Consider the following 12389-nt stretch of genomic DNA (forward strand, 5'->3'; position numbering starts at 1 on the left):
GGAGGAAAAATTACTGTATTTCTGTGGTTTCTTTTAACACCATAAACAACCTTGTTGTTAGGGTTTTTTGTTTGTTTTAATTCAATCTCTAATTCTGTATGAAAACTTCGAAGTACCCTTTACTCCTTTCCAAATATTCTGCAATATCCTAGGGGAAAGGAGCTTTAGGGATGACAGATAAGTGTTTCCCTTTGTGCTCAGATGTGTGACGAGATTCAGGAAAGCCCGGCCTTGATTCCATTATGTTGTGATTATGTTAGAAAGGGTTCTCTAGATGAAAAAACAAACAAACCAGAACATATGATTATACATCAATATCTATCAATTTCTCTCTATTTATATAACATAAGAAATAAACAGTTAATCTATAAAGCAGCGCAAATGGCTCAGTGCAACTCACTTCCCTACTGGCAGTCCTTCAGGTCTTGAGGGCCACAGGGTAGTCCTCTGTAGAGCAATTCAGATTATCTTGGCACAGGCAGCAAACAGCAAGGCAGTTGACAGGATCCAACAGTCCCAAGCTCAAGCGATATTACTCCAGTAGTGTGGTGAAGCAGTTTTGAAGGAAACTCAAACTAAAGCAACACAGTCCATGGGTTAGGTGTCCCACAGGTAGTGTAGTTTGTAAATTGAAGCAGAGAGCAAGCTATGGCAACCACACACTGATCTGATCATCACAAAGCAAGAGACAAGAAAGGTGAGGCTCACCAAGCCATTTACCTCTCTGCCCTTCAATTAATCCAACGTGTGTTCATTGGCCATGTTGGCACAATAAACCTACCTATCACAATGAGGATATTCTCTATAATTTCACCATAGCATCTGGGTAATTATGATAGTAATGGATGTAAAGCAACATTAAACATAAAATATGAACAAATGTTCATATGATTGGTAAAGTGAAAACCTGAGAGAGAGGACTATGTTCTCCCAAAGACAACATCCCCATCACCATGTAATTCCCAGAGCCAGGGGCCTCCATTGATCCCTTTTCAACTTTACATAACTATGTGCCTCCCACATGCAAATACATAATATGCAGTCATGTGAAACCACAGCACATGTACTTAAATTCGTATTCTTTCTCACCCTGGAGAGCATTTTCTGGGCGTCATGAATCTTATCCACATGAACATGAATTATGTGTGGACTTTCCTTTTTCTGGTGGAGACTCTGGCTGGTGAGTGCTTCAGGGATTCACACAGGAAGTCTGGGGATGCAGCATCTGAACACATGACCTACTGTTGCTCTTTTTATCTACAGGTGTCCTGGCTCAGGTCTAGTGACAAGAGTCAGACCCTGGACTGGTGAAGCCTTCACAGGCACTGGCTCTCACTTGTGCTGTCTCCAGATTCTCTTTAACCAGCTCCGATGTCAGCTGGATCCGCCATGATTCAGGAAAGGGACTGGAATGGGTTGGTGATATACAGAGGGGTGCTAGCACACACTATAATCCAGCTCTCCAGTCTCAAGTCAGCATAACCAGGGACACCTCCAAAAGTAAAGTTTATTTAAAACTGAGCTCTGTGAATCCTGAGAACACAGCCGTGTATTACTGTACTAGAGGCACAGTGATGGGAATTCAGTGTGAGCCCAGACACAAACCTCCCAGCAACAGGCCATGGTTTCAGTAGATGCAAGGGCTGAGGTCAGTGATGCTTTCCTCTCAGAAGCTGTGGTTTCCCCACCTTGTCAGCACCTCTCTAGGGACACCATGCACAGACTCAAGAGAAGCTTCATGCCTCTGAACATGATTTATTTTCCTTGGAATGGGCTTTGTCTCTCTTTCACCATCTTCCAAAGACAGATTTCACAGTAATAGTAATTGATGAGATATCACTTTACAACTAGTTAGTTCAGGCAGGTGTCCTCAAACTACAGCCCGCAGGCCACATGTGGCCCACCGAGGACATTTATCTGGCCCGCCAGGTGTTTTTACCCCATTTGTTTTTGACTTCAAAATAAGATATGTGCAGTGTGCATGGGAATTTGTTCTTTTTTTTTTTTAAACTATGGTCCGGCCCTCCAACGGGTCTGAGGGACAGTGAACTGGCCCCCTGTTTAAAAAGTTTGAGGACTCCTGTTTCAGGGTACCAACTAGTGCCATTTGTTGTCAAAGCTATAAATATTTCATGTAGAAAAAAATTCTCATGTGGAGTCCCAAATTGTCTCTATACCCTCAGATTTATCTTGAACCTTCTTGTAATAAATAATCACAAATGTAGTTTTTTTTTCACTGCCACCAGCAGCACTGTGCAGTTTTATTAACCATTCAAGTACAGTAGCATCTGGTAAAATCGGGACAGAACTGGGATTTAAAAGCAAACAGATATTCAGCATCTAACAGTTTTGAGAAGCCACTACATACTCTTTCACAAACATGTTTCCACGGGGCCAATACAGTGCTAGCCATTCACCCAGCGCACTGAGTGCACCGAAGTAGAAAAGAGGCAACAAGAAAAATAGCTACGTTAGAAACACTCCAACACTTTAGAAAAAAAGAGTCAAACACTTTTTGTTTCTCCCCTTTAGCCCCTAAAACAACATCACATGGTCTGGATCTACCTATTTACGTCCTACGTTGGCTTCTAGTCTTTGTCAGGAGGGAAATAGTAATAGTAGTAAAATGACACTGGCCAGCACGGTCTTTGGATCTCGAGGAGGGAGGGGAGAAAGTCAGTCCTCAGGACAAGCTAGTCGGCTGCAGTCTCATCGGCGGGGTCTTTGCATTCCTTGTTCTTCCGCACTTCTTCCACGTGCTTGTCCTTTTCTCCCAAGCGCTCCAGCTTGGCCACCATTTGTGCTTCTCGGTTCTCTTTGTTGGCTTCCATTTTGTGGGTCAGCTTCTCCTCGGCCATCTTGCTGAAGTTGTTGTTCTCCTCGATTGCTTTCTGCAGCACCTCCTTCTCGTGCTCCCGCTTCCCGGCCAGCTGCTTCAGGACCTCCGCCTCATGGGACTTGCGTCTTTCTTCTGCAGCTTCTAATTTCTTCTGAATTTCCTCCAGGGAAAGGTCCTTCTTCTTTGGAGGAGAAAGAGGGAATTCTGGGACGGCCTCTTTTGAACGGGGGCTGAGTATCAGCTCAAAGGCCTGGCCAGAGGCCCACTTCTCCAGTTCTTTCACCTGGATATCAGAAGAAGCCATGGTGAACAGAAGACAAGAGACTGGCAGTGTACGCTCTGCAATCCACTGGGAAGGAAAGCCCTGCTCGGTCCGAGCCGCCTGGCCACACTCTCACAAATGTAGTTTTATGCAATCATTTTGGCTTAGAAGGCCCTAGAAAATATTGTCTATCCAAATATTGTTGTTTGAAAGCAAATAATTATTAAGAAGATCCTCAAAAAAAGAAAATAAACTCACCCAAAAGTGAAAGACCGCATACAAAGTATATATATATATATATACACACACACACATTCTAATATGACACAAGGATGGTGATACTTTATTCACATACTTTGGACATGTTGCCCAGAGAGGCCAGTCCCTGGAGAAGGCCATCACGAGGGCAGTGACAAGGAGGAAGGCCCTCCAGGAGATGGATTAACAATGGCTGCAACAATGAGATCAAATGTAAGAACAGTTGTGAGGACAGTGCAGGACTGGGCAGTGTTCTGTTCTTTTTGTGCTTAGGGATGCTTTGAGTAGGAACCAACTTGATGGCACCTATCAACAACAAATTCATAAACTGTGCTAAGTACTCTAGAATGTCCACCTTTTTTAGATTTTAAATAGAGAGGCTATCTACAGAGAAATCCATCTACTATAAAGATCGATAGACTGTCAAAATCCTATACAGGGTTGCTATGAGTTGGAGTATACATTAGGGCAGTGGGTTAGATGTAAAAATATTGATAGACTGCCTTTTCCACTGAAAAGTAAATGTTATTTATTGAAAATCTATTAGGAGCCAGGTAATATTCTAGGCACCCTAGTCATCCAGGATGAAACAATAAGTAAGGAGTAAAAAACTTCCTTTCCTCATGGATTGCCCATTGTAAATGCTCTTTATCACACTGAATATTATCAGTCCACTATAGAGCACTCTAAGCTGCATAAAGTCTTAATTTTCAACCCAAATAAATTACTCAAGTTTGAAAAACAAAACAAGAACAAATTATAAACCTAATATTTCCTGACAGTGTCCATTTATGTCTATGTAAGTCTCAAGTCAGTGTTTTCCTTTTTCGAACACTTTCTGAGGTACTCAAATCACATTCTTTTAAATGTCCTTTGCATTTGGGAGACAAAAGGAAGACTGAAGGATTATATCAGGGGTGCAGAGTGCGTGAAGTAAGCTTTCCTTACTTGCAGTCATTGGTACTTTCAATATCCTACCCCCAAGCCATCATTTTCAGGTCATCGATTTTCCTGCAAACTTCCTACTCATTGTCTAGCTTTCACAGGCATATGAGGCAGTTGATCCTCAAGTGACATCACACAATATGTAACATAGGTTCTCAGAGCAGATGTATATATAAAGAAGACTTGGTGGTGAGTGGACTAAGCATTAGTTGCTAAACAAAAGGTTAGCGGTTCAAACCCAGCAGCTACTCCTTGGGAGTAAGTTTAAGTATTGTGTGCCGATAAATATGGAAAGCTCTGGAAACCTAAAGAACAGTTATATTCAGTTCTACGGGTTTGCTATGAGTCTGAATTGACCCAATGGCGGTAGATTTACACTTTGAGGCAGAAGTTGTGTGTTTGCTTGATTGCTTGTGTGATTCATTCAGTGATTGCTTATTTTTTCTCCAGTACAGAAAGTAATGGCATCCACCCTGATTCTCCTACCAACGATATCCCAGGTAAACACAGGCTAGAAATTGTACATTTCTACTTGGTCTAGCATTTTAACTCAAGTAAATCAACCAACAAAAATGTGTAAGAATAAAAATTAATAAATCTCCAATGTGAAATGTGAAGGCCCAAAGGTACACTAGTAGTGAATTTGCAGAAGGTCCTAAGTTGCTCTGGGTTTGGATCTTTGGTTTTCTTCTAGAATCATGTCCATGTGAAACACTGATATATGAGGTGCTAAAATCTGGAGGTCCGTGGTCTTTAAAAAGCCTGGTCTGCAAAAGCAAAGTGGAGGAGAAATTAAAAAGTTGACGAAGAACGCTGAGGTCAGATGCCAACAAAGATGAAAAAAAACACACGATGAGTGAGACACATGCCAGTGGAGTGAAACAAAGAGGCAGCAGAAAGAAGGGTATGGAATGAACTGGCTTTTTTTGGAACAAAAGGCCAGGCAGGCGGGTCAGGAGGATCTGAAGCATGTACATGCAGTGAGTGTCTCATCCAGATCAGGGGTCCCACATCCCCGCTCTACAAAGTGCCTTCAGCAGGTCAGGCACTCGGTGAGCATATTTTCACCGAATGAAACAGGAAAACTATAGTCCACGTGCTTTTGTGATACTCAAGAGCTACCAAGGCATTTGGAAAGGGAGACAAAGTGCCATTCCATTGCAACGTTGTAAAATGAAAAAAGAACACACATGGTCACAGTAATGGGTGAGGGCTTGCAGGACAATATGACTTCTCTCCCGTTGTGTATGCGCATATGGCTCTAACTCTACATTTTCCACTAGAAATATCAGACTACAGTGGATCTGATGCCATCCATCAATGCTGCATTTTCTGGAATCCAATGAAACTCCCACTGTCGTTATTCCATGTCAATGCAGAAAAACACATAGTGCCACTGATAAACTTTCCATCAGATTTATTATGTTGCACTTTTATTTTTCAACTTTTAGAAGGTAGAAAACAAAAATACACAGATGCTGCATTAGGCCAACTTGGGTTCAGGTGTTGTACTGTGGGTACACACCTTGTAAAGGGAGAGCAGCTATGACAGAAGGTACTTGCTGACCAGATGTGTTGCCTCAACACACAACTGTGTCTACCTCTCTGGCTCAGCTGGTTCATTCCCATGACCTCTTACCACCATGTTAGTGAGGTAGCATGACTTCTTCACTCTCACTGCTCCCTTCAAAAACCCAGAACCCCTGAAAGTGCTCTCTTTCTGAAAGACATCTGCCTCAAGGACGCATGGTCCAAAGAGTTACAAATTATTGCAACGAGGAGAACTTGGAGTAACTAAAGTCACCTTACAGTATTTATAAACACAAGGGGCACATCAGTTACTTATGTTATAATTGTAGTGATTGCCTACTACCCCCTGAATCCTCTTCATTGTCATCCGATGAGTCATCCGATGAGCCACCAGTTAGGCTGCTGTAACTGGTCCTACTGCGCCACAGCAGGTTGCACTGCTCCCATGCAGCAGCCTCTTGGTTCTTTCCATGTGTTTTTGATTCCAATGACTTTAACCTTGTTAACTTGGCCAATGTGTTTGTTACTGGACTGCCAATATCCGGGCCAGCCAGGTGAAGAAAGATCATGCAGTGGTTGGTGGAGTCACTCTCATACACTTGGCCTGTTGTTGGCTTTTTACTCTCCGTGGATACTAACTGAAACTCAGAAGAACCCCTTCTCGGTTCCATCAATGAGTAAGGCATTGAAGAAAGAACTGTACAGTCTACAACACCATCTTTTGGAACTCAGGGGCTCAGTTTTACAGAGCCATCTCCCTCCTTTACTATCTCTTGTTTGGATGATCTGAGTAGCACTTCAGATTCCAGGAAGTCTTGGACTTTCCTGCACTGCCACCTCCATCTTCACTTCAGAATTGAGTTACATCGTAGAGCAGAGTCCAGGAAACTACAAAAAAGATGCAACAGGAAAGCCGCCTGCTCTTTGCTCTGGCATTGCCCTGTCTCTTCTGCACAGAACTGCCCCTTTGGGGTAAGAACTACCGCCCTGGTCTCAATTCTCTTGGCTACAGTGACCAGAGACTGGACTTGGAGGCCACCTTTACGTTATCTTCCTTTGCAGATTCCCCTGTAGTGAGCGAGGAACACCATCGGAGCCTGCCAAAGAAAATCCTGCCACCTCCACTGACTTCACCACCACCAAGTCTCTTCACTCATCCACTCCGTCTGGAGAAATGTTCGTCATGGATTTTGTCTTCCTTGTATCCACAATCAAAGCTCATGGAAGCAGCAGTCAAGAGATCAAAAGATATATTAAATGTGGTGAATATTCAATATTCTTCAGAGTATTGAAGAGTCAGAACCTCACTTTAAAGACTAGGTCCACCTGAACTCCCCCAAAAGATTAGATAAAATAACTAATTCAGCATTCTATTGAAGTTGAAGTACATGTGATAATTCTTCAAACACCACTAGTGAATATTATTCAGGGTGAACCTAATACTCACCTTCCATGAAGAAGGGCCAAGTCTGTAGGGAGTTTTTAGGCTATTAGATGAAAAAGGAAACCATCTAGCCTCAGGTGCAGTGAACAATTGTTGATTGCTCATGGAAAGTCATGGTAACCACTCACATAACAAGGGTTGACCTAGAGCAGTGATTCAATTCAATTGCTCCTCCAGGACTTCATTTCTGAATCGTCTTTTTTTTTTTTTTTCAAAATACCTACCAGTAACCTTTCATGACAGTCTTATTGATTAGGACTCACATTTCCTCAATACAAATGCTATTGTTACTATTGCCAGGTTTCATTGGTTTGGTCTTAAATCATCGTGTTGCCATGTACAATAGAACAACACACTGCCTATTCCTGTGTCATCCTCACAGTCCTTGCTATACTCGATCTCATTGCTGCAATCACGGTGACAAGCCATCTAACAGTTAGAATCTGTATGCTACACAGCAGGCTGGGTTTTTCTGTGTGCATTTGTCTATTGGTGTTAGAGCCTCCCGTGGGTTTCTCAAAATAGCCTGTTACGAATGGGTGTCTACTCTTTGTCCTCACTGCCTGTTTACTATTTCCCTGTCCCTAGTTGTTCTGCTCCATTCCAGCTGCAGGAAGCCCTCTGAGGAGTGGCGAAACCTCCCAGATCCTCTCCCTAACCTGTACCGACTCCTCCACACACACCACGATCACTTAGTATTACTGGAGCTGGATCAGCCAATACCTTTTGAAGGAGTCAGACTGACTGTTAACAATAGACCTTGGTTGTCGGAAGAAACTTCACTTCATTCCTGAAGAATTGACCTTCGATCTCCAGAAGTGAGCCCACAAACTCCTTCTCTCTATAGTTAAAGTCTGTGACCACTGAAGACAAGACACTTTTACTGTATGGGATAGCGGAAGTCAGTGGTATCCAGACACAGACTACTGTAAGGAATAGGGCAGGGCTGTACCAGAAAGGTGTGTGTACAACGCACAGGACAAGTGACTCCCCTATGGCAGAAATAAGAGAGGAGATGTCACTTTGTAGTGAATGGGTGACTGGGTGCTAAAAAGTTAAAGATGACATTCTTTTTTTAACATTTTATTAGGGGCTCATACAACTCTTATCACAGTCCATACATATATACATCAATTGTATAAAGCACATCTGTACAGTCTTTGCCCTAATCATTTTAAAGATGGCATTCTTAATGAACAAATCTGTAAAAAAATTCATCAATGTCAAATAAAGGAGGACATATCTTGGAAGACAATGATAAGGATAATAATGTTCACCAACAAGAAACAGACACCAGAGCTATCTATCATCATGTTCACATGAGGAGTAACCATCTGTGCGTCCACACTGAGGATGAAGGATACATTCTGAACTCTCATGCCACAGAGGTTCTCTTTTATGTATAATAGTGTTTAAAAATTTAAAACATTGATATCAAACATTGATAGCTTTTAACTATAGCAGCAGCAGTGCTTCTGTATCACGTGTATAAGCAGCCTTTATAAAAACCTCCATTTTCCTGTGAGGGTGTGTCTGTTTCTTGGGTCATAAGGAGAACCCCAAAACAGGTAGTCCACTCCTCTGCTACTAAGTGGAGGGCCACATGCTAATACAGCTCTCTCTGTGTGCCAGTGAAACCTGTCCTGCTCCTTTCCTGGGAGCTCTGGGCATGAAGCCCCAGTACATTGGGCCTCAGCTATTTCCATTTTCAGCTAACTCAGAGGACACATCATGAATTTTGGACAAAGTTGTGTTTATGTTTTGGCCATTCTACGTGGTAATAATTGAGGAAAATGCTGTGTGGTTGTGTGTAGAATATTGGATGGGGTAGGCAGGGCAGTGACCTTATCACACTGTCTTTGTGATTGCAGGTGTCCAGTGTAAAGTGCAGCTGGTGAAATCTGGAGGTGACCTGAGAAAGCCTGGGGAATCTCTGAGACGCTCCTGTGCAACTTCTAGATTCACCTTCAGTGACTATTATATTAGTTGGATTCAACAGTGTCCAGGACAGAGACTGGAACAGGTTGGTTTTATTAAAACTGCAACCAATGGTCAAACAACGGAGGATGCTTCATCTGTGAAAGGCAGATGATTCACTGTTTCTCCCCCCGCTCCCCCCCCCCCCGATGATAGCATGTGCACCTCAGCCTCACTTGGTCTTCCACAGGGAGAGAGAGAGACCAGAGTTAAGGAGAGAAGGGAGGGGAAGGATGAAAAGGGGAAGGGGAACAGGGGAGTGAGGACCAGGGGAGGGGAAGGGGGAGCAGAGAGAGCTTTTTTATTGCTAATCAAGTCTTATATATCTTTGGGGACATGCAAGCCTCCTAATTGCAGGTAAAGACATATATCACAGGAAGGGATTGCACTAATTGGACTACAGTAATGAATCGGGGGGACGATCTAGGGGTAGCCACAAAATACGACAGGGAGTTATTGGGAGTACACATGTGACAAGATGGGTGGATCTTAGATTCAGAGAACCAGCTTAATTTTGGTTATCACTGAGCCAGTTTGACCTGTTCTCTTGCTCACTATTGAAACCATTATCAGTGGGGTGTGAACCCCACCAACAATGGAGCAGACTGCCTTCAGGGGGAATATCTCTGAGCATCTGACCTCCCACCATATTCTGGAAAATAGCCTCTAATGTTTGGCTTTCCAACTGAAGAGAATAAATGACAATTTATGAAAATGATACTTATGACACACTACCTTGACCAAATCAAACTAGAACCCTTAACATTTTATAAATACATAGATGGTATTAATAAATGCACAGTTGTATTTGTCCACACATTCATACATATTTTAGTGTAGCCAAGAAGAGGTATAGTTTATACAAGTGTTAGTAAAATAAATTCCACATTCATGTGTTTATTCCAAATAAAACATGCTTAAACATGTTTCTGCTATCACTGGCTGTCTGTTGGCCATATTTTCTCAGTAACACACTTAACTTGGTTTCATTGGGTTGACTTAAAATACATCTGTTTGTGTGAGTCAGGAAACAAAGAAAGAAAGAGAAAGAAAGAATGTAGGCCAACAGAAATTCTCTCTTCTGCACACTAGACATTTTTTAATTGGATCAAGCATCATAAAGAATATACTGAAAACTTCACAGGTGAGTCAAAGAGGGGGAAAAGTCAACTGGTACAAATGAAGAATCTGGATGACATGAAGTACTGGTGGAAGAAGTCTGTCGAGTTGCCATTGAGGAGATAACTAAGGAAGTTGGAATTTCACATGGTTCAGCATTTTCAATTATTTAGTCACAATTTTGGTTTCTTGATTGGTGCCAAAAAGCAATGCACAGGGATTGATGAGCTAAAAAATTGCTCCTGAAGAGCTGCTTTGTAGGAAATTGAAGTTAATGAAGCCAGTTTTGTGGAATGAAACTTAAGTATTGATAATTCTTGAATGTATCAAAATGATCCAGAGAGAGAGATCCAATGAAAACAGTTAGATCTGTAGGAATCATCTAGGTTGATATTCAAAGAATAACGGTCAATTCAGAATGTATGAAAGTGATTTTGTGGATTCTAAATGGCTAGTCTGGAATGAAATTCTCATAGGACAGAGAAAATCAAAAAGTATTATTATGAATAAGCTTCAAGAAAATGTAACATGGTATTAGTGAGAAAATGTCCTAGAATGTTGCACAAAGGATCTGTTTTTCTCTCTATCATGACAATACACCAGCTCATTCTTCAAGAGTAAGAATGGTTGTCCATTGAGGATTTTGTTTAGAAACCTTAACAGTGGTTCTCAACTTTCTTAATGCCATGACCCTTTAATATAGTTCCTCACATTGTAGTGATCCCCCAACCATAAAATTATTTTCGTTTTTACTTCATAACTATAACTTTGCTGCTCTTATGAATCGGCTGACCCCTATGAAAGGTCACCCAACCCCAAAGGGATCCCGACCCACAGCTTGAGAAATGCTGCCTTACACCATCCACATTAAAGAGCTGATCTTCCCCCTGCATATTTCTGTATTTTCCCATAAGTCAGAGAACATCCCTTGAGTATTGTGGAATTTTCAGTCTGACGTTCTGTAAATCAAGGAGCATAGAATATTTGGGGGAAGGTTCATAACAATAGCTTTACATTTTGATTATTTTTTGTTTAGTGAAAACATCTAAGACAGTGGAGAAATGTATTTAACTACATTTGTATATATGCATATATATGTATGCAATACCTATATCTTGGAGGAAGAACAAGATGGTGACCAAGCAGTACACATGGGAAGGACTCCACAAAGACCAGCGGAAAAGAACCAGGAGAGGGATATGCTACACTTCCAGAATGCAGGATTTTCAGCAGAAAGTTACATAACACAAATTTAATAAAATATCAGCAACATTTGCTGATAGACTCCCCTTTGTCACCGGCCCTCAACAATAACCAACTGTGTGAAGATTCCCAAATTGCTAGACTTAATTTTCCTAGTCCAGGAGCTAGCTAGGATGGTGGAACTTCTGAGCTTCAGAAACATAGCTCTATGGAACTAGCTTGAGGCCAACATAAGCACAAGTAGACTTGGCTTTCAACACAAGTCAATGGAGGTCTAGCCGGATGCCCTAGAAGCCCTAAATCCCCAATAACCAAGATAGCACCACCTAACAGTGTAGTTACATAATCTGGTGTCACCTGTAGTGTAATAAGAGGAAAGAGGTGGAATTTAGCTTGTCGAATATGTCTCAGTTTGATGTCCTCATTTGGAGGGGCTATGGAGATAAACAGCTCACTAGAGGCCAGACACACTCTCTGCTTTGTCTTCCTGCAAGCAAGACATATGGAACCATGCTGATGGAGCAAGAGCGCTGAAGCTGGAGAAGCCACGTGGAGACCCATGCCAGTGCTGAGATGCTTCCACCACCACTGGATCCACAAGAATTTCCACCCACTGGCCTGGGATCTTCCTGCATTCAGTAACATTGCATGGATTCATAAGTCTAAAGAGGAATTTATGGACTAGTACTAAAATATGGGTTAATATCAGACTTATGGACATGTTCTGAACTGGGCGGGAATGTTTTCTTAATGTACAATTGCTCTTTGATATAAAATTCTCTCTTACATGCATAGGAATGCCTCTGGATTTG

At 42.0% G+C, this 12389-nt stretch overlaps 1 pseudogene; it reads right to left on the minus strand.

Annotated features, from left to right (window-relative positions):
• Positions 1 to 2693: 2693 nt before the first annotated feature.
• On the minus strand, positions 2694 to 3218 carry LOC142435842 (stathmin pseudogene; annotated as a pseudogene).
• Positions 3219 to 12389: the final 9171 nt, after the last annotated feature.

This window comes from Tenrec ecaudatus (assembly GCF_050624435.1).
Source record: "Tenrec ecaudatus isolate mTenEca1 chromosome 2 unlocalized genomic scaffold, mTenEca1.hap1 SUPER_2_unloc_12, whole genome shotgun sequence".
Taxonomy (NCBI): Eukaryota; Metazoa; Chordata; class Mammalia; order Afrosoricida; family Tenrecidae; genus Tenrec; species Tenrec ecaudatus.